Raw genomic sequence first — 3,959 nt, forward strand, 5'->3', positions numbered from 1 at the left:
AACACACACACACACACACACACAACCAAGAAAATAAATACCCTCTCACAACAATCAGCATCAACATGATTTGGAGGAAGACTGAAAGGCACTTGTCATTCAAATACACCACCCTGATTTCTTTCCCTCAAGGAGTCTAAAGCCAAAAATAACAAACTCACTGCCATCGAATAGGTTTGAAGCACCGACTGTGTGGCTAACAGCCCACTCTGCCACTAGAGATTTTTTCCTTATGGGATAGAATATTAAAAAAAGCACAGGAAAATTTACAAAAACAAACAAAATCGTTTTTCCTAGGCAATGAGGTCTATTGCTCCCTTAAAAAAATGGATAAACAGCAAATAAAAAAATATCTTTACATACCACCCCTGCCCTTTTGCTTTCGCCCAGAGCACTTAGTAAAATGGCCTTGTAAGTACATTCGGGAGACAGTATTATTGAACCTGAACAGAGCAGAGAAACAATCACCCAAGTTAAAGCCCCTCTGATCCCTGTGGGCTAGCAGTTCAAGTTTCTGAAAGCACATAAATCAGTCACATGCTTCCTGTCCAGGGCATATTCATGCATAGCATTAGGACGAGTGCTCAGCAGCCTGCTATATTACTAAGTTCAGCACAGCTTGAGCTTTTAAAATTTAAAAAGGGGCAACAGCAGCTCATCAAAAACATAAGACGCTTGGGCTCACGTCTGCTTCCCCCACCCATCCGAATCGCTGCCAAGTAACTGCAACATAACACTTAACACATTAAAACCCAAAACCATTTCCTGGCAGAGCACTAAGTAGATTTTCAGAAGCTGGGAAGAATGGATTTGTAAGACAAAGAGAGAGAGAGACTCAATCTGCCAACGAAACCCAAGTAGAAACACATAATGCAAGTTTGAAAGGAAATCTCCTAAAACCATTCTGTAAGATACTGCTGTGGTGGACACGTGACATTATGCATTTCTCAAAACTCATAGGACTGCACAACACAAAGAAGCCCCAACAGTAGACTTTAGTTCATGGCAATGTGTTTATATGGGCATATGCTTTGTAGAAAATGGACCAGAGGGATGCTGGGTGCTAATGGCAGGTGAGGGGGCCAATGGGAACTCTACTTCCTCCACAGCTCTGTAGGTCAAAAACAGCTCAAAGAAACCAAACGCATTAAGAGAATTACATGTCAATAAAACAATTTTTTTTTAAGTACACGATTTTGTCCATGTCAAAGTTTCAGCTGCTCGACAAGACATTTCCTTCTGAGAAGTGGGATTTCCTAAATCATTCCATTTGGGTAAATGCCTAATTATAGTAAACCTTTGAGCCCTGGTGACTGCTGGGTAAGTGTTGGACTGCTAATGTCAAGGCCACCAGCTGCTCCTTGGGAGAGCAATGAGCCTGCCTGCTCCTGCTCGTGTAAAGGTCGGCAGCCAGTCTCAGAAGCCATAGATGTGGTGGCTGGGACTCAATCAACTCGAAGGTCGGCTTGGTTTGGGTCACTAACTGCTCCGTGCTGAAAGGTTCTAAGCACAGTAGGCAGATTGCAGCAAGGTTGCAATGCTGACACAGGATCTTTTCCTGGGAAGGTGGCCCCACATGCCTCTGGCTCCCATAAGCAGGGGTTGGGCGTGGGGCATGCTTCTACTGGCCAGAAGAGGCCATTTAGGAGGAAGCCAGCTGCCGGAGGTCCCAGTTTCTCATTGACAAGGCCCTTCCCATGGGAAAACAGACCCATGTCATCAGTAAGGCTCAAGAAAGAAAAAACAGGACACTCAGTTGCACGGGGCTCATTGTTGGAGAAGCCTGGCTTGATCGGCAGAAGCTCTCCTCCTAGTCCTGTTGGCAGCATCGGCTGCTCAAGCCTGCCTGGGGCTGGAGAAGGGAGTTTCTGAAGCCCATCTGTTCACAAATCTAGGCCATGGGTTCCAATCGGCTGCAGATGTACTACCACCACATTTTGGCCACCATCCAGCTGACTCCTGTCTTTTGTATTAGCTGGATCTGGACAGATGCCATCTAGTCAGGTACAATCTAGTAAGAGGGTCGTATCAGTGAGCATTTTGTGTGGAAATTCTGATGGAAACCTAACTTGCTGTGCACATTTCCATCAAAACACTTTGCGGGTTGGGTAACACAATGCCTTTCTTACTTCTTAGTCTAGAAGCGCTGATGAAACTCATCCACCTAGAACAGTGGTTCTCAACCTTCCTCATGCTACAACCCTTTAATACAGTTCATGTTGTGGTGATCCCCCACCCCCACCCCAAACCATAAAATTATTTTCATTGCTACTTCATCACTGTCATTTTGCTACTGTGATGAATCAGGCGATCCATGTGAAAGGGTTGTTCGACCCCCAAAGGGGTCAGGACCCACAGGTTAAGAACTGCTGACCTAGAGGGACCCTGCTGATAATTGAAATGTTGGTGGTATGGCTTCCAGAAACAGCAAAATCCAAGTCCCCAGAGTACAATGAACTGGCACACAGGAAGTAGAGAAGGGACCACCCACGTACCGCAGATACCTGTGTATAAGCCGAGTTTTTCAGCACATTTTAATGCAGTTTTTGTGGTAAAATTAGGTGCCTCCGCTGATATTTGGGTCAGCTTATACTCGAGTATATACAATAATCTATTAAGGCAATTTCAACTCATGTGACCTGTGTGTGCAAAACAGAACTTCTTCCTAAGGTTTCCTATTTTAGATTGTGATTCAGGTGAAAGCTTACACAGTAAATTCATTTCCTGTTCGATAGTTTGTACATGCAGCATTCCAGGACATTGGTGGCATTCCCTACAATGTGTCAACACACCCCCCCCTTTCCGCCTTGGGTTCCCCATTTCCTTTCACCGAGATTCTGTCTTCCTCCTTGCCTTCTCTTCCAGCCTTTTGTGGTGTCAATTTCAGGATTAAGAGTGTAAGGGTGGAGTCCAGGCTGTCAATCATATCATAGCCAATGAGACTTCTGTGTGGGCATGGCCTTCTCCTGGGAATTCTGGGAAATCTGGTAGTTCCTCCTTGGAGGCAGAAGACACTTTTCCCTCTCTGCCACTTCCAGGGAGACATTGCAGAAGACAAGCCACATAGATGCAACCAGACCTCGGAAGCCGGAGAAGTCACGTAGAGATCCCTGCCAGCACTGAGATGTTTACAATGCCACTGGACCCAAAGACTTTCTACCCACTGGCTTGTGACTGTCCTGCATTTGACTTCATTGCATGTGTTTCAGGAGTCTGAAGCGGACTTTAGAGATTGGTATCGGACATATGGGCTAATACCATACTTATAGCCTTGGACTGGACTGGGTTGGGCTGTTTTCGCAATGTTCAATTCCTCTTGTATATAAATCTCTTTCTTATACATGGATTTGTTTCTCTAGTCTACCCAGACTCACACACCTTTCATCTGGGGAAAATGTTCTCCCTTTGTTCTTCTATAATCGATTGTTCTAAGGTACATATTTCCTCCCAGGGATTTATTTTATTACCCAGTTTAGCCAAAGGTGATCTCTGGACACAGCTTAATTTCCAGATCAGAAGAGTGTTTTAGGGTTATGGTCTTGGTGGGAAGGGGGAGGGGCTTCCTCCAGACTCTGTCAGAACATATTCTGGTCTTGTTTGTGAATTTAATTTTCTTTTGTTACTCTGTTTTCCCCACTCTGTCTGGGCCCTCTGTTGTGACCCCAGTCATAAAAGTCAGTAGTGGTAGTTGGGCACCATCTAATTCCTCTAGTACTAAAGTCATGTAGCCTGTGGTTAATGTGATCCATTAATCCTTTGAACTAATTGCTCCCCGAGTCTTTGGTTGTCTTTACCCCCCTTTGTTCTGCAAGGAATAGACAAATAGTTGCATCTTAGATGACCAATCATGAGCTCTGAAGATGACAGGCACTCAGGTCTATCTATATAAAATAGGCTGGATGAACAATCTGGAGGAGAAAACAATGGGACCGACAGTTCCGGGGGGACATGGGAGAGGG

The 3,959-nt window shown here is 45.0% G+C and overlaps 1 protein-coding gene across 1 annotated transcript in view; it reads right to left on the minus strand.

The window, feature by feature from the left end:
* Nucleotides 1-3,959, minus strand: part of REPS2 (RALBP1 associated Eps domain containing 2) — a 136,652-nt gene that overhangs the window by 106,533 nt on the left and 26,160 nt on the right.

The sequence above is a fragment of the Echinops telfairi genome, unplaced genomic scaffold (assembly GCF_000313985.2).
Source record: "Echinops telfairi isolate 266 unplaced genomic scaffold, ASM31398v2 ScPeMD7_53;HRSCAF=182, whole genome shotgun sequence".
Taxonomy (NCBI): Eukaryota; Metazoa; Chordata; class Mammalia; order Afrosoricida; family Tenrecidae; genus Echinops; species Echinops telfairi.